The sequence below is a fragment of the Eschrichtius robustus genome, chromosome 8 (genome assembly GCF_028021215.1).
Source record: "Eschrichtius robustus isolate mEscRob2 chromosome 8, mEscRob2.pri, whole genome shotgun sequence".
Classification (NCBI taxonomy): domain Eukaryota; kingdom Metazoa; phylum Chordata; class Mammalia; order Artiodactyla; family Eschrichtiidae; genus Eschrichtius; species Eschrichtius robustus.
In genome coordinates, this window is record NC_090831.1 from 52,829,997 (window position 1) to 52,857,629 (window position 27,633).

Here is a 27,633-nt window from a genome sequence, read left to right on the forward strand (position 1 = left end):
GTTTTTTCACCCTCTGTATTTTTCTATATTTTTGAAATATTTAAAAATTTAAATTATTATATAGAATAGGATCTTAACTAGGTTTTAAAATCCATATTAAAAAGACTGAAAAAATAAACCAAATGAGGGACTTCCCTGGTGGCGCAGTGGGTAAGAATCCGCCTGCCAATGCAGGGGACACGGGTTCGATCCCTGGTCCGGGAAGATCCCACATGCCGCGGAGCAACTAAGCCCGTGGCCCACAACTACTGGAGCCCGCATGCCTAGAGCCCGTGCTCCTCAACAAGAGAAGAGAAGCCACTGCAATGAGAAGCCCGTGCACCGCAACGAAGAGTAACCCCCGCTCTCTGCACCTGGAGAAAGCCCACGCGCAGCACCGAAGACCCAACGCAGCCAAAAATAAATAAATAAATTAATTAATTAATTAATTAAAAAAAATAAACCAAATGATTAATAATGGGTGTTTTCTGGGTAAGATGAATATGGGTGATTTGATTTTTTTTCTATTTCTTTTTACTTTTCCATATTTCCAAATGTTTTACAGAAAATACATATTAGTTCAATTTTTTAAACAAGAAAGCTTGGGTATATTAAAAAAGTATGATACTTAAGCTATTCTATCATATTCTGTATACTACACATCAATTTGTTCATCATATTTTAAATAACTGTGGGAGAAGAAGAATGAGGAATTAGTGAGGATAAATGGAGAGGATTCTAAAAGCGACAAAAAAGATGATTCAAAAAATGGAAAATAGGTCATATGTGGAAAGGTTAGGGTAACTTGATTTACTGTCTCTAAGTCCATGAAGGCCCTTCACCAGTGAGAAATCTCCTTTGCTCTCCATGTCCTTCAGGGATCAAGTAATAGTGCGGAGTCAAACTTGCTTTTGAAATTGAAACTCCACTACTTACTGGCTGTGTGATTTGGGGAACAGTGCCTAATCTCCCTTGGCTTCAGTTTCCTCATCTGTAAATTAGAGCTAAAACTACCTGACACTGTAGGCTTGGTGTGCAATGAGTTAATATACATAATGAGTTAATATACCCAAAGCATCACCATGCTTATTGGTATATTTGTAGCTCTTTATAAACATTCCCTTCTTAAACTATTTACACAGTATTTCTCCACTGGAGTCCAAAAACCACCAGGAAGAGGTGAGGGAGGGGTGCCTCCAACGTCTTCACAGGAGATTAGAAGTTTTCTCTGAAAGTTTTTGTATTTTGTATTTGCACTTTGTTGATAACAAGGAAAAAATTATATATATATATATATATATATATATATTCACATATACAGTTTGATTACGTGTATGTAATCTTCAGCATGAAATGTTAGTACCTTTGTTTGCACTTGACTTTATGATCCCAAAGGCACTTGACTCCCTGCAGGCCAGCCACACTGGCCTCCTTGCTGTTCCTTCAACCTACCAGACATGCTTCTACCTCAAAACCTTTATGTTTATTTGTTCCCTCTGCCCAGAATGCTCCTCCTTCTTTGGGCCTTTACTCAAATGTCATTTTACCAGTAAGCACTAGCCACGTTTTCTAAAAACCCTGTCATTCCCTATCTCCCTTCCCTGCTTCACTTTTCTCCCTAGCGCTATCATCATGCTGCCCATTTTACTTGTCTGTTTCTCCTTACTAAAATGGAAACTCCATGAAAACAGAATTTGTGTTTGCTTTTAATGGCTATATTTTCAGATCTAGTACATGGACACTCACTAAATATGTGTTGCGTGCACTGATGCGTTATGTAATCACCATAAATGAGAGCAATTAATTTTTTATCGTTAATGTGAAATATTTCAGGCACACAGCAATTAATTTAATAGGTTCTAAAAATTATCCAAAGATCAATTTGGGGGGAATCTCCAAATTCTCAATTTCAGAAACAAAGGATCAGTTGCAGATAATGGAATCCAGTTTATTCAGTATAAGGAGAAAGGAATTTATTACGCAGTATTGGGTACCTTGCAGATCTTCTTGGAGGGCCAGTAAACAAAGCTTGGATCTATGCAGCCAGGTAAAACACATCCTGGAGTGATACCCTACCACTCACAAAACTACTGTAGAGGAAATTCCACGGCAGCCTTCACATACCACTCAGTGCATGTGACGCCAAGGACTAAACATACAAACCTCTATGCCTACTAGAGCAGAAGAGCCAAATACCCCTGATGCCGTGTCAGCCAGAAAAATAAATCTCGCTCATGCAGCTGCCATCTCATGTTGCTCAATTACCCCTTCTGAGTCTTGCGTGAGTACATTTCCTCGGCAAACCTAGTTTTAATGTAGAATCTAGCTATAAGGGAATCTTGAAAATGTTTTAGCTGTCTCACCTCTTTGGTTCAGAAAGGCACACTAAAAGTGGGACAGTTTGCAGAGAAGTGAGTCAAACTGCAATTCTGCAGCTGTCCACCCTCTTGCTACTCAACATGCATGAACACTCTTATTCCTGCATTGAAGCATCCATCTCTGGGTGATATTCATTTCTCGTGTATCTCAAAGACAAGCCCATTGTGATATCCCAAAATCTATCAGATAAATTATAAAATTATCACCAATCCACCATATATTAAAAACTAGGGGATTACTCTTCAGCAATAAAAAGGAATGAACTATTGACACACCTTATAACTTGGATGAATCTCATAGGCATTATGCTAAGGGAAAGAAACCAATCCCAAAAGCATACATACTGTATGATTCCACTTATATGACATTGTCAAAAAGACTAAACTATCATGATAGAAATCAAATCAGTGTTTGTTGGGGGTTAGGGGTGGTGGTAGGGAAGTGTGACTACGAAAGGATACCACAAGGGAAATTTTGGCAGGGGTGATGCAATTGTTTTGTATCTTGATTTTGATGGTGGTCACACAGACCAACATATGTATTAAAAGTCATAGAACTGTGCACCAAAAAAGTCAATTTTCCTGTATGCTAATTTAAAAATTATTTTTTTAAAACAGTACAATTCAGAGAATACTAAAGTTATCAGCCACTAAAGCTGACATTAATTAAGTTTTATAGACATTAAATATTTATTAATTTTGAAAAAATAGGGAAACAAAAGAGGAAAAGATTAATATGTTAGAACAAGGAAGAAAATATGAGCAGGGACAATCACTTTCATTTCTGCAAATGCTTCTGAGATTATCTTTGGTATTGATAACTTTCTTCCTCCAAGTTCCTCTTGTGCTCAGACAGCACCTCAGCTGGTCATGGTTCTTTGGCTGGTGAGCTAATCCGAAGCTTAATTCCTGAGTGGTCTGAACCTTGGTGATACTAGCTGTATGGGGTTGCTGTGGTCTGCCATTAACTTTTGGCACTGGATATTACAATACTAGGAGGCACTCCAGAGGAATCCCCGAGCTCCATCTTAGAAAATTACAGTAAACCACTACAGTAAACTTTTTTTTCCTTCCTGGTCCCTTGGCAGGAGGGGCCCAAAAGAGTCAAATGGCAGTCTCAAATCCCAACTTTCAGTTCAATTTTCTCCCCTGGTGGAATATTTATCCACTGAATACTAAGACCTTCAAACTAGCAGGACTTGGACTTGAGAAGAAAAATTTTGTGCTTTGGTCATTCCGTGTAATGATGAGAGATACCACCCACATTTTACTCCTCAATTTCTGGACCAATGTGTCCTGGTTTGGGGAGAAACAGTGTCACACGTTAGTCACTAGTTCAGAGAATGTATTTTATACTGAAGGATACCACCCTAATGTCAAAAGGTGTTATTTCCCAGCTGACACAGTAAATCAGTTCCTTGGATCATTCTGCTATGCCATAAGTCAGGTGCTTTTGGGTGAAGGTTTTATGGAAATACCAGTGAACCCCAAGAGCCCTGACCTTAATTATTTTGCTGTGAAATGAGTCTCTTGATTAAAAACAATATTCTGTGAGAAAACATGATGTAATAAGGCATGATATAAATAAGGCATTAAGTCAACAGAATCAGCATAATGGCCCAGGAAAACAAACCATAACCAGATTGTGTTTATTCCAGTGAGGACAAAACACTGTTCACTCCATAATGGAGGGGACCCAGTATAATGAACCAGCAGGTAGGCTGGCCCCCTCATTATGTTATGCAATATCAAGAGCTCCCTATTGGTCTCCATGGCTGGCTGATTGGCATTTAGCCATAGTGGGAGAGCCAGGTCAGCCTCAGAGAGAGGCAATCGGTTTTTTTATTGATGCATATGCAGTCAGCATCACTGCTATGATGGACCACTGTTCATGAGCTCACTGACACAGTAAAGTCACTAGGGAAAGAAAGTGACTGACATCAACAGTGGGTCATCTGGTTTACCTGGTTATTGAACACACGGTGAAAATTCACATGGGACATTAATATTCCCTCATGCTAGGCCCATTTCAAGAGACTCATTCACATACTTCTTCCCCAATCCTCCTTATCAGCGAGCCTCAGATCCTGTTCTTTCCAACTCCTTCACCATATGGCCGAACCTTTAGCTATCAACCGTGAGCTGGTGTAGAACTGACATCATGTCATCTCCCTGGTTAAGTTCACCATAAGGTTTTGGAGGTAAAGGAGCAGGAGGAGGAGTTCCCTTCATTGTCCTTCAGAGCCACTCATGATTTATTTGTTAATCAACGTAAAAGCAGAGGACCAATCCTTGAGTTTTTCAGCACATAATTCTAAGGCCAGGAAGCATGAACTAAAAATCAAAGAAAAATTAAACCACTTGGAAGCAGACTATTACGCTGAGTGAGATACTAAATGTCGATACAGTTTTTTCCTATGACATACATTGTGCCAAGAATCCTCTGCAACAAGCAGCTTGCCTGTGAACCATATACTCAATATTTGCATGCCTATTAGCTAATATTGATATTAGTTGGGACAGGAGCATTGCTAACAACTAAAGCTGAGCCATCAGAAATCCTGTGACCTGACAATTCTTTAATCATTTTATCCACTTCCCTACTTTAAAAGAAATGCAAGTATGATTGGCATGCACAGCTTCTGCAAATCCATTTACCCAGATACCTCAGATAAGAGCAGGGAAGGAAATACATTTTAGCCCTTAAAGGTCAGGGATATGCAATTCTTATTTCATGTGAGAGGCTTCAGTCAAATAATTTGGGAGAAAAGACTAGGTGACTGGATGCAGATTTTTTTTTAAGGTTTTAAATGTTAAGCACTGTAAAGAAGTCAACAGCTGAACCTCAGGAAAGGACTGGCCTTTAAAGATCACTGAGCCAAATCCCATCTCAAATCCCGAATCCTCTCGGCAGCTCTCCCTCAAATGACTTTTCAGACTTGAAAAAAAACTTCAGTAACTGAGAAATCACTACCTTCGCAGGCAGCCATGTAAGGAAGTCCTTCTTCAGGGGAACAAAATATCTGTCTCATTGTCAGAGTTCTAACTCTGGGGCCCAAACAGGGCCAGCCCCATACCTCTTTCAATGACAACCCTTCCGATAGCTTCTTCTATCATAATCTTCTCTTCTCCAGAATAAATGTCACCAGTTTCTTCCATCATTTTTCACATGATTTGACTTTACATTCACCTCAATTTTCCAATATTCCTCTTGAAAGTATACATTTAAACTGAAGTAGTAGCATAGATTTAGTCTATAAGAGAGAAGTATAATTTACCGTGTTCTAGAGAGGCTCTAGTTGTTGTTTTTTTCAGTTTCATGTCCAGGGGGGTTTTCTGAAAGTTGCACTAATGTTCACGGTAATTGCTAACATTCATTAGGTGCTCAGGATATGCCAAGCACCTTGAAGAGGGCCTCACATGCATCATCTCGTTTAATTCTCCTGACGTCCAACTGTGAGGTAGATACTATTTTATCCCCATTTTCAAACAAGGCAAATGAGGCTTAGAAAGAATAAGTACCCTACCCAGGGTCAAATACCCCATAAGTGGAAGAATTTGGATTCTATCCCAGGATTTCTGGAAAAGTAGTAGCACCTATTGAACACTTAGTATGTGCCATCACTGTGCTGAGCTCTCCCCTCAAACTAAGTAGCTAGTATTATTATTCCCATTTTACACATAGGGAAACTGAGGCTTAGAGGGGTATAACAAAATGGTTAGAAATGATGAACTAGGTTATCTGAACAAGTTCACTTTATATATACCCAGAGTCAGGATTTTTATTTACCCCTTATAAAATTAATCTTACTAGATTCAGTCTATTACTCTATTCTGTCAAAATTTTTTAGAGATACTGATTTGATCCAAAGTATTTTTATCCCTGCTCCATTTTTACAACTGCAAGTCTTATAGGAAAGTTTTCCATGTGTTCAAATTACCAACAAATTACACTGCATGGAAGGAGACCTAGGAAAGAGTCATGCACAAGCCACTGGAAACCTCTCTCCAGATGCCATCAACGCACTCACCAGACCGTATCAGCCAGTCGTTCAACCTTTAATACACTATTTATTTATTTATTTTAAAATTTTAATTTTATTTATTTTTGGTTGCATTGGGTCTTCGTTGCTGCACACGGGCTTTCTCTAGGTGTGGCGAGCGGGGGCTACTCTTCGTTGTGGTGCGCATGCTTCTCATTGCGGTGGTTTGTTGCGGAGCACGGGCTCTAGGCACGTGGGCTTCAGTAGTTGTGGCATGCAGGCTCAGTAGTTCTGGTGCATGGGCTTAGTTGCTCCGCGGCATGTGGGATCTTCCCGGACCAGGGCTCGAACCCGTGTCCCCTGTATTGGCAGGCAGATTCTTAACCACTGCGCCACCAGGGAAGTCACTAATACACTATTTAATCTAGGCCATATTTCTCCATTTTGTCCACAAGAACACAACTTGTTAAGTGTCCTACTGAAATACAGATTTGTCATCCCAGCTCAAACTTAACAACACTACCAAGAGAATATCATATTAGTGTGAAGTAATTCAGAGATAGTAAATCTATCTTGGATCTTAGTGATCACCATTTATTTCTACGTATTTGTTATGTTTTCAGAAATGAAACACTAAATTAAATATATTTGAAGTTGCTTTCATGCTCATGATACTATATTTTTATTCGTGTAATTAGAGATAGCATTTTCTCCATGATCAAAATGATGTGTGAGTTCCAGTGTCTCCCCACTCAGTCTTCTGAGTTGATTTTTGACTTGAGTTGATTTTTATAATCCATGCTAGTGATCTTGACCCCTTGGGCATCTTTAAGATTGGCAGTATAATTTTAGGGTTTTGCTTGCATTTCGGATTTCGTTAAGCTGACAGTTTTACTTTTTCCTTAACTGAATTACCCATTAACTGTAAGTAAATTACCTTCTCCTGCAAGTCATCCAGAAGTTTTTCATAAATAGATGCTTGGCACCTGAGTAATAATCCTTTAGGACTACAAATCTGTCATACAATCTTTCCGGGCTTTGAAATGCCATAATATATTCAGTAGATATGGCAGTTTTCTGCTACCTCTGATTTCATTGCTTGGCATTTAATAGTCCTTCTTTGTATAAAATCACATTTCCTTTCAGTTCTGTACTACAATGTTACCTCTTTTTAAAATATTTAAAGCAACATTACAGATTCAAACTTAATTTAGGCATCCGAATGTTACCACATATGACTGTAATGTTATTCACAAAGATAATGACCACTAAGAAGCATAGGAACTGGGGCATATTGCTTTTGACACTGTTTTTAGGAAACACCCAGATTCCAAGTATGTCAAAATGTGAAAAATATGTAACTCTGATAATTGAAGAAAAACAATAGCTATGCTAATTATTGAGTTTATGTGACAAATTGTGCCCATATTTCAAAGCAGTACAAAACTGAGAATTTTCAACAGTATTTTCCTGCCCTCCATTCCCCATCTACAACCTATAACAGAAGATAAAGATGTTTGATTAGGAAATAAAAAAGGTCAGACATCTAACATTATAAAATGCTTTGTTCAAGATACTTTGTATTTTTCAACTGATTACCAAATTTCCTCACATGTTTTTGTAAATCTGGTGTCCTGTCCCAATTAGTTTTATTTTAAATGTATCTGTAGAGCTATTACCCCTTTGAGAGATACAAAAGGTCACTTTCCTTTTCTAAAACACAGAATTATTCAACAGAGCTTAATAACTGCATTGCTAATGAAATTCTTACTATACCTCTGAAGGAGAAAATGCTCCTTCAGATACATTCGGACCAAGTTTCATTTGTAATGTTAATGTATTTTGCCTGAGAAAGCCTCAGCTGTGTCACTTCCCCACATGCTGGCCAGATCCTAACGAGGTTTTGGTACTACAGTGTAGAAAGACACACATTCTCATTTTTCATCTCAATTCAGAAATAAAAATTACATTAGCCATTTGTAGTATGCCTACTAGTGTTCCTTCGATAATTTTCTGATCCTTAGCATTTATAAAGTAGACCTTGAATTTTGATACTACAAATCCTGATTGACATTTAATGATTCTTTTTCTTATTAATAAAATGGGGTGGCCTAAGAAATTTATGGAGATGCTCTGTTAAACTAACATCATAACCTAAAAAATAAGATAAAATAACCAAAACTATCTGAGCAGGAACCAGCCCGGTTCTTCCTCTTTAAAATGAGGGGGGAAATTTGTTTCTAAATGTTGTGTCCTCAGGGTTAAGACTCAGGCTTGAATCTTACTCATGGAAGGAAAAACCAAGATGTGGTTTCAAACCTATTCAGAAAATAAAAATTTTTATAAGCAATGGAAGCAAGTAATTATGTAAACCACATCAAGCCACCGTCAGAAATGGAGATTATTCATATCAGACCCTGAATAAAACACCAACATGTTTCACACTCCAATACTTCATCCCATTCTCATTTACCCCTGTTTATAACTGCTAGAGTTTAGCTAGGTCTTGATTCTACTATTAGCCTCCCATAAAAGACACGTTTTAAACTGCATAAAATTGAGAGGTTTATGCATCTATTAATAACTCTCAGTCCCCCTACTAATTTAAGCTCAAATTACATGGCTTAGAATTCACAGCCCTTCTTGCTCTGCCCTCAGCCTAACTTTCCATTCTTGTCATTAACCATTTCCTTAAAACTGCTTATGATCCAGTCAAACATAGTTATCTCGAGCCATTCCATGATTTTTTATCTCTACACCTTTGTCCACGCTCTTTGGTCATTTACTGGAATGAACTTCCACGCAGCTCCCTCTGTCTATCCTATAAATTAAGCTAAAATAACACTTTTTAAATAATTATTTTAGTTCCCCATTGGGTATGAGCATTTAGTTTATACCATCTTTATTGAATTTATTATTCACACCTACAAATGATATAAATGATCTTTGATATCCAGGGACCTTTCAGTATACTTACTGGCATCTTCTGCAGTGTAACACAGCACCTCATATTACACAGTGCCCAGTAAACATGTGTAAGAGAGTGAATAAATGAATAAATGTCTAGTCTATGAGCTTACATTTATGTTATCTACTATTCAGAGGATCCCCTGCATTCTTTTCATGCCAATCTAAATTTATTATAGGAATATATTATTTTCGAAGACTAAAAAAATCCGTTTTCAGTAATATGACACACAACACCGTGACCAACCCTCCCACAGAAAATAATTAAAATAATAAAAAATATTTTTAAATACACCTTGTATTAGCAAGAAAGTAAGGACCCTCAGAAACCAAAAACTAAGTAAATGTAGGAATCCAGAGAGGTAAGCTGAGCTTTGAATCTGGCTTTCACTTTGAGGACATTTGCCCATGAAGGTGAACTTGAGCTTCTGTATTCACAGGTAACAACTCTGGGAGCTACCTGACCAAGATGAGGAGTCTGAGAGGCGATGCCTTAATAAATCAGGTACCCCAGAGGCCTAAACCCTCAAGGTATATGTGAACTAGAAATAAATCCAGAGGACAACAAGGAAAATGGCCTATTATAAAATGTGTCATTGGGTAGAAGGAAACACTAAATCGTCCCTTGGAATTCCTACCCACAAGCTGGCTCTCACTTGAGCTTGTAGCCCAATCTCATACTAGCCCAATCTCATATTTTCTGGATACACTCATACATCCAGAAAAATCCTCCGGCAAGAAAATTTACTTTAAACTGTTTCTATTTTGGTAGAGTTCCCCAATATTTGGCAGGAGCAAAGGCAAATAGTCAGTGGAGCTATAAATTACAAACACAGGGCTTAAAAAATTCGAACAGATAAAATTCCCAAACATATGAACTTATAGTTTTAAAAACTCACAAAATACATCAGGAAACAAGCCACCTAGAGTAAGAGGTAATAGAAACAACAGACAGCAAAGTTAGATATGTAAAGATTCCAGATATTGGAATTAGAAGACAAAATATAAATATTAAACTTATCTATTTTAAAAATTAAGAGGACCCTGAAAATATAAGGGAAAAATAAGAGAATATATTTTAAAAAGAGAAAACTGGTTTTAGAGAGAGAGAAAGAAGGAAGGAGGAAGGAAGAGAAGGAGAGAGGAAGGGAAAGAGGAAAGAAAGGAAAGAAGGAAAGAACAGAAGGAAAGGACAGAAGGAAAGAAAAAAGAGGGTGGGAACTACATAGAACACTTAGAAATTAAAACTACTAAAATTGGAATAAAAAACTCAATGGACTCTCCTTTCCCATTCTATTTCCCTTTCTCTTGGTCCAGCTCAATAATTCAACCTTGATTTTTTTTCAATCAGCAAACTCTCCTTATCTAATAAAGAGTATCTACAAAAACAACTACCACTAAATATCATACTTAATGATAAAAACATTCCTTCTGCAATCAGGACAATGACTAGAATGCCCAATTTTTCTCAACTTTGTACTGGAGTTTCTAGCCAATACCAAAAGGGAATAAAAGGAAATAAACAATAGAAAGAACAGAAGGGAAGAAATTAAAATATCATTACTTTCAAGAGATATGAGTGTTATGAACATCCAACAGTACTATAGATAATTTCTAGAATACGAAGGGTTTAGTAAATTTGCAGGGTAAAAATCTGTTACATTTTATACACCAATAATACAGAGTTGAAAAATATTTTTTAAACTAAAATAAAAATTTATGGAATACTCAGAAATAGACTTAATAAAAATATTCAAAATCATTATGGACAAAAATATAAAACTGTACTGAAAAACATTAAAGGAGACCTAAATAAATCAAGAGGTACACCATGCTCATGAACTCAAGGACTAATATCATATAGATGACAGCTCTGTAATTGTTATGTAAATTCAGTACAGTGCCAATAAAAATCCCATCAGATGTGTGTGTGTGTACAAATTAACATGTTGAGTCTAAAATTTGTAGTGAGTTTCAAGGATCAAAAAATTGTCAAGACACTATTCAACTGAGGAAGAAAAAAAGTTTGGAGAAGTTGCCTTACTAGATATCAAGATTTTTAATAAAGTTATAGAAATTTAAATCAGGTGGTGTTTACACAGATTGACAATTAGAGAAATGAAATGCTTAGAAATAGACTCACCCATTTATCAGTTGATATATGACCAAGGTGGTTTTAAAAATTCATGGGAGACAAATGGAATTTTCAACATGGTACTGGGATAATTGAGTATCCGTAAGGGGAAAAAAATGATAACATATCCTTACCTGATACCATAAACACTCAGTTTCATTTGGATTAAATATCTATGTGACTGTTAAAAATATAATTAAAATACAATATAGGAAAATATTTTCATGACCCCACAGCACAGAAAACTTTCTTAAATAAAATGCGTAACATAAAGGAAATGATTGATGGAATTGACTACATAGAAATTAAGAACTTCTGTTTCTCAAAAGATACCATAAAAAGATTAAAAACAAACAAAAAGACACAAACAGAAGAAGATATTCCTGGAAGAAGGATTTGTAGCTAGAATATATAAAGAATTCCTATGAAACAATAAGAATGCATAATCCAACAAAGTTTATTAAAAGTATCCCTCCAACAGATTTAACCTAACTATATACAAAAACTTCCTAAATCTCTACCTCAGTGACCTCTAGCTGTATCAATTTTAGTAAATTTAACATTGAAATAATCTTGTTTTTCCTAAAACCTGAGTCATCCAATCTCAAAACTTGTAGTCACACTTAACATTTACCTTACTTTACTTTCCATATTCAATTATTTACCAAATACAGTCAGTTCGTTTTCTGCAAGTTTTCTCACATTTTTGTCCTTTCCACGGTCATATCACTGTCATGATTCAGAACCTCATTTTCTTGAACTTGTGGTAAAATCCTAACTGGTCTCCCTGCCTCAGTGCTCTCTTTTACACCTTTCCTGCTTGCTGCTCAGCAGATCTAGATTAACCCACCTAAGCCACACTTAATTTTTCAATGAAAATACATTTAATCATAACCATATAATAAAATGTTGTTGAATCTGATCTAAGAAAAGGGCTTTTTGATTATACAAGTCATGAAACCTGATATATGACAGTGTTAGCACCCCAATTTGGTGGAGAATGTAGGGATTCTAATTGGTTAACCATATAGAAAAGAATAAATTATATTCCTAAAGCACAGCATATATATCAAGAAAATCGTGTATTGAAAAATAAAACATTTTTTATATAAACAGCTCATGCAGTTCAATGTTAAAAAAACAAACAACCCAATCCAAAAATGGGCAGAAGACCTAAACAGACATTTCTCCAAAGAAGACATACAGATGGCCAAGAAGCACATGAAAAGCTGCTCAACATCACTAATTATTAGAGAAATGCAAATCAAAACTACAATGAGGTATCACCTCACACCAGTTAGAATGGGCATCATCAGAAAATCTACAAACAACAAATGCTGGAGAGGGTGTGGAGAAAACGGAACCTTCTTGCACTGTTGGTGGGAATGTAAATTGATACAGCCACTATGGAGAACAGTATGGAGGTTCCTTAAAAAACTAAAAATAGAATTACCATATGATCCAGCAATCCCACTACTGGGCATATACCCAGAGAAAACCGTAATTCAAAAAGACACTTGCACCCCAATGTTCATTGCAGCACTATTTACAATAGTCAGGTCATGGAAGCAACCTTAATGCCCATCAACAGACGAATGGATAAAGAAGATGTGGTACATATATACAATGGAATATTACTCAGCCATAAAAAGGAACGAAATTGGGTCATTTGTTGAGATGTGGATGGATCTAGAGACTGTCATACAGAGTAAAGTAAGTCAGAAAGAGAAAAACAAATATCGTGTATTAATGCACGTATGTGGAACCTAGAAAAATGGTACAGATGAACCAGTTTGCAGAGCAGAAGTTGAGACACAGATGTAGAGAACAAACGTATGGACACCAAGGGGGGGAAGCCATGGGGGTGGGGGTGGGGGTGGGATGAACTGGGAGATTGCGATTGACATGTATACACTGATGTGTATAAAATTGATGACTAATAAGGACCTGCTGTATAAAAAAATAAATAAAATAAAATTCACGACTTCCCTGGTGGCGCAATGGTTAAGAATCTGCCTGCCAATGCAGGGCACACGGGTTCGAGCCCTGATCCAGGAAGATCCCACATGCCGCGGAGCAACTAAGCCTGTGCACCACAGCTACGGAGCCTGCGCTCCAGAGCTCGCGTGCCACAACTACTGAGCCCGCGTGCCACAACTACTGAAGTCTGCAGGCCTAGAGCCCGTGCTCTGCAACAAAAAAAGCCACCACAATGAGAAACCCGCACACCACAAGGAAGAGTAGCTCCCACTCACCATAACTAGAGAAAGCCCGCGTGCAGCAATGAAGACCCAATGTAGCCAAAAATAAATATAAATAAATAAATAAATAAATTTTTAAAAATAAATAAAATTAAATTAAATTTAAAAATTTTTAAAAATGGTTAAAATGCTAAAATGAAAAATAAAACATTTTTGAAGAAGATATAAGAGATTATCTCTACAACCTTAGGATAGAAAGGGTTTCTTAACTAAGACACAGTAAGCACAAGTTATACAAGAAACAATGATAAACTTGACTACATTAAAATTTAATACTTGTGTTTACCCAAAAAAATTATTTTAAAACTGAAAAAGATAAATCATAAATTGAAAGGAAAGATTTGCATCACAAATTACTATCAAATGATTAGTATCCAGAAGATATGTTTTAAAAAAAACAACAACACGTGTTCAAATCAATGATCAAAAGACAACCCAATAGAAAATAGGCAAAGACCCTAGAAAGTAACAGAAAAGTAGAAACAACAATGACCAAAAAACATAAGAAACAGTGTTTAATCTCATTAGTACTTGAGGTATACTAATTAAAATTACACTGAGCTACCAGATTAGCAAAAGTAAAAAAATGACAATAATAAGTATAAAAAGTGGTTGTGGAACAAACAAAACTTTTACATGGCTGTTTGGAGTGTAAACTGATACAAAACTCACTCTGGAAAAACACTATGACATTATCTGATAAAGTTGATGCAACTTTATTATCTAATAAAGTTGACCCAGCAATTATACTCCTAAGAATATATATCGCCTACAGCGACACTTGCATACATGCACCAGGATACATACATGCACCATTGCATACATTCATACCAGCATTTACTTGTTATGGCAAAAACCTGGAAACAACCCAAATGTCTATCAACAATACAAAGGATAAACAAATTGTGGTACATACGTGCAATGGAATTTCACATACGACAGTAAAAATTAAAGAACTACACCTACACAAAACAATAGGGATGAATCCTAATAACATAATCTTAAACCAAAAAGCAGGCTATGGAAAATGCTTATAATATGACTCCATTCATATAAAGCATAAAAGCATGTACTACCTACATGGTTTTTTCATTTATCAGTACTGTTGGTTCTTCACAATATGAAGGCAACCAATGTATTTTGCTAAACTTTGAAAATAATTTCACTATATATTACTTCCCTGGGAGTCAACCAAAGAGCCTCCATCAATCCTTCTCCAGAAACTGATGAGATATAAATCAGAAAGGAAGAGAAAGAGAATGAGAGTGTGAATGGTAGAGTGAGATCTACCATTCTGTGATCAAAATCAATACATTTCAATATTTCACCTTTCTTTGTTTTACCTCTTCTGTGGAGTTCCAGCAAGCAATCTTTTACTCTCCCTTACATGGCTTTATAAAATGTGTAAAACATCAACCAGAGATTATAATAATGTTATATTCGTGTCACCATTACAATGCAAAGCAATTTTAAAAAAAAGTCCAAAGACTTGCTTTCCAGTTCCAGTTCCGCAATTAGTCACGTGTCCTTCATCAAGTCATGCAACTTCACTGGGCTTCAGCTTTCTCTTCTGTTAAAACAGGGGTAATCATGCCTGCCTCAGAGCATCCTCATGAGAATTAAAACAGTAAACTTATCTAAAAAAAAAAAAAAAGCACCGTATGGTTCTCAACATATTAACAGGCATTCAACAAATATCAGCTCCCTACTACCATCATTGTGCTATCTAAACATCTGAATCATTTATAAATACAAACGGGGGCGGTGAGGGGTGAGCAAAATTGGACCTCAGAAGGCACGCAGGTGCTTAATTTGCTTTCATTCCATAATTACAAGGTCACCAGGTCTTATGAAAATATATTTATGTCTGTTGCAACAAAATGGAGGTCATGGGAATTCTAACTTGTTTTCTTTGTCTATTAACGTCACTACATAATAATTATGCTAGTTCCTTTCCCCTCGTACTTTATATAGCAGCCCTTGCCAATTGGATGATAATCATCGTGTCCTGTCATTTGTTTCCTGTTCTTTTATATAGTTTTCTCAGAACCCAAATCCCAAGTCCCAACTCCATCCTCCTTTAAGATGTCACTGACTGCTTCACATGCAGTACCTTTTTTATGCTTATGAAAAAAAATTAACTTGTTATACACAAGTTCTTATGACTGGTTAGGTTTGCCCTCTTCAGCTGTTGAACATGGAAAGCAGTCTGCAGTCCCTACCAGTGATGTGGGCATCTGAAATTTGAACCTGGAATACATGTTATCTAATACATACACCATAATTTATACACTATTTCTGGGAGTCAAATGTGCCCCTATTTCTAAACAACTAACTCACAATGGAGCTTTGGATTCACCCTACTACTAAATCATTTATTTAACAGAATGAGTCAAAAAGACTTCTTGCCTTAATCCATTCTTTATATCCATGCATAGGAAATTTTGACTCTCTTTTTACTTTCATAGTACCTAATACAATGATATGCACCAAGCTGATCATCAATAAGTAATGTTGACTGATAGATTCTTATTAAAGAACATGACAGAGACAACACGAAGGTCACATTTCCCTACTCTTTGCATCTAGGTCAGGCCATGTAACTACTTTTGGCCAGTGAAATGTGGGTGGTCATATACCTCACTTTCTGGCCTGACCCCTATAATATCCCACCTGGTCCTCAACCCTCTTTGCTAGTTAGCTGACCAAATGGAGGGCACTGAAGGACTCTGGAGGCCCTACTGGAAAGTAGAACCACCAGATGAAACAGGCCTGGATCCCTGACTCAACATTGTAGGAGAGAACCCCTGGGAGAGCCATCTGACCTGCTTTGGTCTGTGACATGAGTAAGAAACAAAAGTTTTTGTATTATGTCACTGAAACTTGGGAGTTGTTTGTTAGCAACTAATGTTAATTACCCTGACTAATAGCATGAACCACCTTACTCCCTGACAGTGTACATGTCAAAATAAAACACCAAACAGAGCTGTAAAATACTCCTAAAAGAAATTTTGAGAATTCAGGTAAATGCAGTCTTTAGATTGTGATTGTCCTAGTCAAGACCGTATCTGTGTGTTACAAGCACCATGTAGTTGTGGTCTTCCTAAATTTTAAATAGGAAAGATATACAAATGTAAAGTCAATAGATAATTTGGGAAATAATTGGCAGATATCAAACCAAACTATTTTCTTCATAATAATCTCTAGTTTCTGGTAGTTCCAAAGCTCTTATAACTTTGGTCAAGGCTTTAAGACTCTGAGCATAGTTTCTTCCATAATGTAGAATGAATACCCCTTCTACCTTTAAGGCTGAGCTGGGAAATTTAATTGTTATGGTTAAGGATGCGTGCATTGGGAGACAATTCCCCATTTATTTTTGTGTTTCTTTACATCATGTAAGCAGAGGCTATCTTTTCTGGGATGCTTGTGTAGAGAGCAGTCTTGAAAGATAGAGATAGTATGTCCTTCTGGAGCACAAGGTAGGTTTGTTTGGTGTCCAGATACCATTTTGGAAAGGTATAGAAGGAGGGGAAATAAGTTTTAAATCTAAGAATCTGAGTCAATCAGAAGAAAATATTTAAACGAGAAGATATTGTAAACTGGCAAATTTAAGGTTTATATCTCATCCCGTTCTCCCCCCACTTCTTCTATCAGAAGACATAGGAAACTTGAAGCCTTCGTTTTATTGGCACACTGTACAGATGGTCCTTGAACACACAGGTCTGAAAGGCACAGGTCCACTTATACATGGATTTTTTTCAACAGTGAATACTACAGTACTACACGATCCAAGGTTGGTTGAGTCTGCAGATGTAGAACTCGTGCATATGGAGGGCAGACTGTAAGCAGATTTTTGAGTGGGTGAAGGGTCAGCGCCCCAACCCCGGTGTTGTTCAAGGGTCAATTGTATTAATAAATTTGCAACCATTGGTAAATATAGGTCTATAGCAATTCCATTAAAAAAAAAAATCCCAGTTTTCAAATCCTAATGTTTGTCAATGATAACATAGCTACAAAGGACTAGAACCTACATGGGTGGTTTGAAAGTCCTCTGATGCAAGAATATGAATTTTAAATTGACCAGACTATCAACTCCTTGAGAATGGCAACTGAGCTTTACTCTGAACCCTCGCAGTGACAAGCAAAGCACATAATGAACAAACATTTGAATATAATTTACTATCAGCCTATTACGGATCATTTTGGAACCTATAGCTCCACTCTGTGTCTTTAAGTCTTTGGATTTTTGAAACCTTTTTATAATGTGAAAATATCCTCAGGAGGGTCATTTCTTTAGCTCCTATTACAAAATATTTTATCAGGATTAACCTGAGACTGAGGGTAAGAGAAGAGAGCAGAGTTCTGGGAAAGGATAAGTAAAACTGGAAGGAAAAAATTTGACAGGTCAGACAAATTACATCACCATTTTGCCTTGGGCCAGCCCTGAAAAAGGGCTTGCAAGAATAATAATTTTACTCCTGAAAGGTATTTTACACTACAACAGCTGAAGTAGTAAACTAGTATGACTGAGAAATAGCAAAAGGAAAACAGTATCTCCCCAGTGATTCTGTCCCATTTCAGACATTATCCACTCTTTTGAGTTACAGTATTTGTGGTTGGTAGAATGATGTACCCCACTGGAAAGATGTCCATGTCCTTATCCCTAGAACCTGTGAACATGTTGCCTTAGATGCCAAAAAGGACTTTGTGGCTGTGATTAAGTTAAGGATCTTGACCTGGGAGATTATCCTGGATTATCCAGGGTGGGCCCAATGTAATCACGAGAGACCTTAAACGTGAGAGACACATGAGTGTCAGTGTCAAGAGTGATGCACTATGAGAAAGACCGGACAGGCCATTGCTGGCTTTGAAGATGGAAGGGGATGTGGGAGACGCCTAGACACAAGAAAATGCAAGACATCAGATGCTCCCCTAGGGCCTCTGGAAAAGAACACAGTCCTGCCAACACCTGGATTTTAGTCTAGTGAGAACTATTTCAGACTCCTGACCTCCAGAACTGTAAGATAATAGATTTGTGTCATTTTAAGCCACTAAATTTGAGGTAATTTGTTTCAGCAGCTATACTAGGAGACCAATCTAGTGTTCCCTGAAGATTTTTTTTTTTAATAAATTTATATATTTATTTATTTATTTATGGCTGCATCGGGTCTTTGTTGCTGTGCGCAGGCTTTCTCTAGTTGCGGCGAGTGGGGGCTACTCTTGGTTGCGGTGCGCGGGCTTCTTATTGCGGTGGCTTCTCTTGTTGTGGAGCACAGGCTCTAGGCATGCACGCTTCAGTAGTTGTGGCACACAGGCTTCAGCAGTTGTAGCACATGGGCTCAGTAGTTGTGGCTCACGGGCTCTAGAGCGCAGGCTCAGTAGTTGTGGCACACGGGCTTAGCTGCTCCGCAGAATGTGGGATCTTCCCAGGCCAGGGATCGAACCCGTGTCCCCTGCACTGGCAGGCGGATTCTTAACCACTGTGCCACCAGGGAAGCCCCTGAAGATTTCTTTTAAAATGTTAAGGTAACCCTGGGGAAGAAAAGCAAGGCTGACATAAGAATCAAACTATGATTCAGCCAGTATATCCGTTTAATCCCTTGAGAAGAAGTGTGTGAAACAGGTCTTCAGACAGACATTATCAGGAAGCACTCCATCATGGCATCTCTCCAGAAGACACATCTGACTGAGCAGCCACAGTGGATTTTCCCACGGGAGACAAGAGGCTAGACAAGGGCACTTGGTGACAGAGGCACTGAAATGGAGAAGGATCCTAGGGGCTTTTTATGTTTCCCTTTTCCTGAGAGATTTTTTAAGTGTGAATGGTGAAAAAGGATCACAGCAGTAAATATTCAGGCTGGTGGGATAATGAAAAAAATCAGTCATCTCAAAACAACTTCATCTCCAGGGTGACTTCAGTAATTTAGGAAATAATGGCCTGTCTTAGATATGAATAGGTTTTTCTTGACTTTTGGAAAATACATGCAATCTTACATTTCACAAGGTAAAAAGAGGCAGGTGACAACTAATTATCTATTGACTAAATAGTCTATAAATATTACATTTGAAGCTAAGCTACAAACAGCCAGAAAATAATGATGCGTCAATTTTTTCTTTCTATTCATTGAGCATTTTTCAATTAAAATTAATGCTAAGAAAGAAACCAAATTAACAATGGTTGTCTTTAGGTGGTTGGTCTAGAGAGTTATATGTTTTTTCTTTCCACTTTTTTATATTTTTCCAATTTTACATAATGAATGTGTAATTAAATTTGACAAATTATCAGGCCTTAAAAAATTAGTGAGGAAAGGTTTTTTTTTTCTTTTTTTAATGTAGTGAATGTCAACAGTTGAAAAAATAAAGTCACCTCTTAATCATCAGGAGGCAACTTTGCATCAGTGATCTGTAAAAGTTCTCTGTAGTAATTATAATCCTTAAAATATGCTGTGAAAACGGAGACCAAGTAGCCTACCTTCTTTAGGAGACAGTCATTCTGCTCTGTCTTCTGAGAACTTTGCCCCATCTTTCCTAATGACAGAGAAATCATAGATTATTTAAATCTACAAGTAATCTACCAACATGAAAACATAATATTATTGAATTTATATTGACAAAAAGAAGGGTGATCATGAAGAACTTAAGCTTTATCTGCAATGTTTTCATTTTTGGAGCAGGGGTGGGCAAACTTTTTCCATAAAGGGCCAGAGAGTAAACATTTTAGGCTTTGCAGGTCATAAGGTTTCTGTTGCAACTGCTCAACTCTGCCTTTGGAGTTTGAAAGCAGCATAAACATGCATGCAGCAGAGTTACTGTAATGGACTGCAATTTTTGTTTTTGCATGTTATGGGATTGTCTCTGGATTTTCTACCCATGGGTCAAATGTGAGAGAGAAAACAAGTATGCATGAATATAAATGTGTAAAATCAAAGTGGTCTTGAGTCTTGAAGTGCACACCAAAACAATGTGATGAATTTTGGTCTAAATGAAGTTTAATAAAGAAGTCTCAGACCGGAAATCAATATACACGGGCTCTTGTTCTACATCTACTCCCAACAAACTTAAATTTTGGGGGGCCCTCAGTGTTTTCCTGTGTAAAGTGTGTCAAAGCATTCTGAATCCCTCATCCCTAGCCTCCAGAGAACAGCCATCACAGTCACACAGTTATTTTTATAGATGCTGGAGCTCCTCTCACTAATATATTTCTTAATGCCTTAGTGAAGGGAGTAATCGCTGGGCGTTCTCTAACATTACAGTGGAGGGAGCAGGGCAGTATGAGACTGCATATGATTAATCCGCTCCAAAGTTCCCACCTCCCTAAAACTTTGAATTTCTTCCTTAACATTAGGCCTGGGAATTCTGACATCTCAACCTCAATGAATGTAGACAACCACTGAGTCCAAGTTTCATTCAATCAACCAAGCAAACTGTTACAGCCACTTCCGGTTGCTTGAACCAATGCATTAAATCCAGACTTTCTGTGAATTCATATCAATAAACTTAGCCTAATCCAATGTTATAGTCCATCTATCTCAATCTAACAAGCAGAAAATCCATTCCCACATAAATTCACCAAGTTTCTGCCAGTATAGTAGCAAATTTTGCAATTCTTTTGAGCATAGCTATGTAAGCAGCTTTTGGCAGGAAAGCGCCCTTTGCAGGAAAGAGCTCTCTGCAGGAGGCCCCTTGGTCTTGCCACTAACCTTAAACCAGGCGCCCCCATGCTCTACTCATCTCCGGCCCTAGCACACCTTTCAAATCTTTTGATCACACAATACTTTGCCTAACTTGTTGGTCTTTCCATAGATCAAAGAAGTAGAAATGAAGAATAAGTAATTAACAGATGACCAGGTCTCTTCCCTAGCTTCCCCTTCGGTAATCTCGTGAATAAACTGTGTGAACAAGATAGCATCTAAAGATCACAAGAAGTCGACAAGCCTGCACGCAAGCCTGCACGCGGTGGGGGATGGCGATGACTCTGACCCCCTACCTCAATGATTAATTGAGGTTACTTCCCTTTTTCTCTTTAATAGCTTTCATGGCTGAATAGAATCTTCGGAGATGGTTTTTGGGGGACACTGAGTCCACCATCTCCTCAGATTGTCAGCATTCTGATGAAAAGCAACTCTCCTTTCTACCAACATTTGCCTCTCTCTTGGGTATTGATTTTCAAGCAGCAAGCAGCCAGACCTGAGTTCAGTTACAGCTACACTCTCCTTGTACTCATACCCTGTACTTGTTCTGACTTGAGTTGTAGAGGTCATCAGAGATGGTGCTGGTGGGTCTTGACAAGGCTAGGCATCCTTTTTTACTGCAACCAACTTAGGTGAGGTTATTACAGGACCTTGGAATAAGGGAAAGCCAGTTTCCTCAGTTACAGCAGGAGGCAAAGGAGGCTCAGAAAAACTCAGGGGTTCCAGACTCTCTGCTCCATCTGAATTCATACAGGTACCCCACTCCAGGTCCCACTCCTTCCCAATCAATGTCTTAACTTTCAAGTAACAGATCGGCACTTTATAAATCCAACTTTTATTGTAATTCTGCAACCAATTAAATTATGGCCTGATCTTCAGCAAAGTCAGCTTAGTGGCTACAGAAAGTAAAAGATTCTTTTAGGAGAGCTATAGAAACTCTCTGAATCTCCAACAGTGTCTAGCTGAGAGTTAAAAGGTCTGAATTTATCATTTTCTCTCAGTAAGCTCATCAATTCAATCAAGGAGTTACCCTACCTTCTAGATTTCATAGTTTTCACTACAACCAAAAAGATATGTATGACAGCCACTTGGTATCCAAGATGTTTGCTTCAGCAAACACTTCATCATAATCAACCACAAGAGATCATTTAATTAATCATGATACTAGTGCATGTCATGGACTATTAACAACTCATTTTTTATTGCCAAGGCATTAAGAAGTAATTCAAGGCCAAGAACATAATTGAACCAGCTCCAGAATTCCACCTTTTAGGATATGTTTCCTGGGACCATTTCTATTCCTACAGGTCGGGATCTAGTTAGGAAAACAGACACCAAAGTAAATATTGCAAGAGGGAATTAAATATTATATAAGGAATTGGTTACACAGGTGTTGGTGGGCTCAAAGGGCAAAAACACTGAAACGCTGAGGTAACCCAGAGATAATAACTATAGCTACCACCCCTTAGGCTAGGGAAATACAAAGGAGAGTTTAGATTATCAGAGCCTAGAAGCTCAGAGGAGGGAGACCTGGCTGCTCCAGGAATCTCTAAGCAGACAAAGGAGCAAAATACCCAAAGAAGCTGGAGCCTGCAACGAAATGCCCATGTAGGTGCCTTATTAACGGGAATAGCAAACCCACAGGATGATAATCCCTTCTCTCCTCCTCCTAACTTCCAATTTCTTTGAAAGGCCTGCTACTCAAGGAAGCTGGCAGGCAAAGGATTCTGGGAAATGTAGTTTGCAAAGCCCCAGCTACATCATCACAGAGCAGACTAAAATAGGTTAAATGTGGAGCGAAATGACAATAGCTAAGTAACTGGTATACTGCCATCTCCCAAGGGTAGACTCATATTAATGAATTCAGGAGACTGAAGCATTAAAAACCAAATGCCCACTTAGTATTATACAGTTTTTTAAATTGCCATATAACTAGAAACGCATGACGCCAATAGGATCAGCACATTCTCTCTCTTTAGAGGCAGACTTCCATGAGGGTAAGCAAAAGAAGTTTTGACCCTCAGTTCCAATTCAGCCTTTACACTTAGAGCTTTAGATATGTGTAAATACTAATACCCTCCATGAATGACTCTGGTGTCAAAATCCTGATTCATCTCATTTTTAATTAGTCCATCCAGAATACCGCCTGAGCCTTTGCCTGTTAAAATCAGGGAAATGAAATCTACTACTTCTTCAGTTCTTCAGGTTCCTTGTATTTAACAGAAAAAAAAATTAATTTCTTAAATTATGTGGCATGATCAATCAGGATTCTTTGTGGCTAGAAATGACAGAAACCTAACTCAAACTGGCTTATACGCAAAAAGCAGAATTCATTAGTTCATGCAAATCTGTCTATATGTGTCTATCAGGTACACCAGTATTCAGTTATCCAGGTGAAGAATATAAAATGAAAAGCTCTTCCTCATTGTTCTGGCCTATTGTTGACTTTAGCTGTCTGCTTTTGATGCTTGACAGTCTGCCTGTGACCATATAAAAAGGACCTACCACCTCCCGTGCTCCAGTTACCTCCTCTTCCGCCTATGCTCAAGCAAAACATAGTTGTCCCTTGAACAACACAGGGTTGAGGGGCACTGCATTATCCAAGTATGACTTATATAACTCCATTATCCGCAGTTCCTACATATCCCCAGTTCCACATCCGAGGATTCAACCAACCTCAGATGGAATAGTACTGTAGCACTTACTACTGAAAAAAATCCACCTATAAGGGGACCTGCGAAGTTCAAACCCATATTGTTCAAGGGTCAACTGCATATAACCACTAGACCCTAAGGATAGTTTCAGCAGTTCTTTATTCAATGGTTCAAGTGAAAAGTGCCAATTGTAGAGGACAAGGGAGTGAAGGACACAGGATTTGTCACTGAGCCTCCAATGCAACTACCTCATTCCTTTGCACTACAGTCAGCCCTCCATATCTGAGGGTTCCACATGCACAGATTCAACCAGCCATGGATGGAAAATATTTGGGAAAACACATTCCAGAAAGTTCAAAAAAGCAAAACTTGAATTTGTTGCATACCAGAAACTTTTTATATAGCATTTACATTGTATTAGGTATTATAAGTGACCTAGAGATTATTTAAATTATAGGGGAGGTTATGCATAGGTTACATGCAAATACAATGCCATTTTATTTATATAAGGGACTTGAGCATCAGTGGATTTTTGTCATCCGTGGGGATCCTGGAACCAATCCCCAGGGGGTACCAAGGGATGGCTGTACTTAGATGGGGGAGGCCTCTTTGCTAGCTGGGACCTCTGGAGAAAGGAGGCCAAGCACAGGGCTCTTTCCGTGCTCTCTCCCTTCTCTCCAACAATACCTATGGTCCTCATTTCACCCTACTGGTGTCGCCAATTCTCTCCATATTCTGAAAAGCTGCTTCCCCTGTCTTCTTACTTCCTACAAATCATGTTCAATACAGAAGTTTTCTCCACCAGTCTCTTGGCTCTGCTAGAGAAGGAGTGAACACAGGTCTCAGGTCTTTTGGCAGAAGGGGTAGAAAGAGGTGAAAACTCTAGCTCTGTCAGTAGAAGAGAAAGAACTGGGAGAGGATCTTCTAAAATCTAAATCAAGGAATCATAACAATAATTGCTAACATTTATATAATATTTACTATGGGCCAGGCACAGTTGGCTCACAGATACAAATATCAATTCACTTAATCCCCACAAAAATCTCATCAGAAATCCTGGGTCCTCTACTTATTAACCATGGGATAGGCAGGACACCCCTTACATCACTGAACCTCTGCTGAAAATGTAGATAATAGAAGTAGCTACCCCATGGCTCATGGGGTTGTTGTGAGGATGAAATAATAAAATACATAAAACTCCTGGCTGGCCCCTGCCTAGAACAGAGTAAGCACAGAACAAATCATTAACATAGTTTAAAAAAAAAAAACTTATGAAACACATCTTACATGGGCTAATTAATTTCCTTTATAAATTCCCACCTACCTGGCATGAATGAATCTTATAACTCCCCACAGATTCCCCACATTTCTCTTGGAGTTCTGCTTCTCCCAACCAGGGGGTGGGGGAAGGGTAGGAGGGAGAAGGGGTCTTCTTAGGGACACTGATTTTCTTTGCAATCCAGTCCAATTGTATCATGACTTCTCTCCAATCTTTACATTTTTTCCTAAGTTCTTCCCTTTTCCCCCAAAGACCTAAACTTTTGAAACTCAGAACTCAGGAAAAGATTCCTTTGTCTCTGCTATACACTGCTTCCCTCTGAAGGGAGGAGCATAAAATAGTGCCCCTGAGTCCTCAAAGTATGGTCCTCAGACCAGCAGCACTGGCATCTCCTGGGAGCTTGGTAGACACGTGCAGATCTAAAAAAAAAAAAAACAAATCTATGAAATAAAGCAATATGCATATGCATTTGGGACTCTGAAAAAAAAAATCTAACTATAGTCAAATCTAACTATAATCAATTAAAGTTAAATATTGAGATGAGGGGAGGTTGTTTTGAATTAATATCTGTGATGGTTAATTTTATGTATCACCTTGAAGAGTATTTTTGAATGTGATTCATATTTAAATTGGTGAACTCTGAGTAAAGCAGATTGCCCTCCAAAATGTGGATGGGACTTATCCAATCAGTTGAAGACCTGAACAGAACAAAAACACTCACCTCCCAAGGAAAAGGGAATCCTCCAGCAGACTGAGTTTGGACTTCATCTGCATCACTGGCTCTCCTGGGTCTTGGGTGTACCAGCCCACATTGCAGATTTTTGAACTTGCCAGTCTCCATAACCACGTGAGCCAAATTCTTATAATAAATCTCTGTACACACATAATCAGAATATATATGCATCCTATTGGTTCTGTTTCACTGGAGAACCCTGATTAATACAATGTCTAAGTTAGGAAATAGATTCCTCCTGGTAAAAATGTTTCAGGGAACCACTCAGTAAAGACCACCATCTTAATGCCACTCCAATGCCTCCTCTTAAACGGCTGAGAGCACCCCAGTCTGCGCTAAATGTCTACACAGATCTCATTTCTTCAGAGACTTTCTACTTTGAAAGCAAAGAGAACTGGAGACTGATTGGCTAATTGATTGATGCTTGCTGATTCTTACAATTTAATTGTGTTAATATGTGTAAACTCCTGCCATTCTACCTTGTTTAATGTTGATTAAACATTAGACTTACAATGTTGGTTATTCAAAGTCAAAATATTCTTCAGATTCCTTCATTGTGATTCTCACTGCAACTTAGATTTTTCCAGCTGTGCTCTAATCCGTTTCTCAATTGTTACAGAATATGTTATAATGCTTTGCACATAATAGGCAAAAAACATTTACTGGTTCACTTACTTCAATCCCATATAAGAAAAGCTCTCCATCTGTCTTCAGTCATTTGATATGTATATATTTCCAGTATAAAAATCCTGAGATGACAAAAAACAAAACAAATTGATTCTTATTCTCCTTCCGTGACTTTCAAATTAGCTTATTTCAAGTTTTAAGGTCCAAAGGCACTCTTTGTTGAAGGAAAATTGACTTTAGGAAATATACTAATACCTCTAAAGTTAACACATAGAAAAGTTTGTCTCATTCATTCATTCACCGAATACGTGTTAAGCTCACAGGTTTGGGCAGCGCACCAGGCTAAATGCTAAAAAGATACCACTAAAGACTGACCCACAATCCCTTATCTACAATTTGGAAGTTCTCAAAACTGCAATTTTCTTCTGAAATTTTGTGCCAAAATTCATTTGGCTGCAAAACTAGATCTCAGCTAACACAAGGCTATTTATGGTCTTTACAGTTTCCACTCAACTTGAATGTTTAGGTATGTCATTGTCAAAATATTTATGTATTTGACTGCAAGGGAAAGATCCAGACCCACCAAGCCTATTTCATATTAATGATTTATGCACCATTTTACCTTTTCAAAAGGTGGGGGTGGGGGAATCTGATTCTGAAACATTTCTGACTCCAAGCATGTCAAATAGGGATGGCAAATCTGTTCTCAAGGAATTTATAGACCTGTGCACATTAGAATCACCTGACCAGCTATTAAAGCGTGTCAGTGCTCAGTTGTCACTCAAGATCTTTTAAAACAGAAGCGCTGGGGTGGCATCAGTATTTTTTTAAACTCCCCAGGTGATTCTAATATATATCCAGGTTCGAGAGCTACTGTAATTGATATATAGAATGATAGGATGCTGATTCGGTGACTTTGGGGGTGCCTTCCAGAGTTCAGAATCCCA

At 37.9% G+C, this 27,633-nt stretch overlaps 1 long non-coding RNA gene across 2 annotated transcripts in view; it reads right to left on the reverse strand.

The window, feature by feature from the left end:
- Positions 1 to 14,212: 14,212 nt before the first annotated feature.
- The window catches only part of LOC137768843 (uncharacterized), a 58,321-nt gene continuing 44,900 nt past the window's right edge, over positions 14,213 to 27,633 (reverse strand). The window contains exons 2-6 of one of the 2 annotated variants that reach the window (XR_011074821.1): positions 26,735 to 26,808; positions 26,048 to 26,199; positions 25,372 to 25,745; positions 20,175 to 20,230; positions 14,213 to 19,234 (exon numbers count right to left, since the gene is read on the reverse strand). This is a non-coding gene — a long non-coding RNA (uncharacterized lncRNA). The remainder of the gene's footprint in view (positions 19,235 to 20,174; positions 20,231 to 25,371; positions 25,746 to 26,047; positions 26,200 to 26,734; positions 26,809 to 27,633) is intronic. The other variant, XR_011074822.1, reaches the window with a different exon arrangement.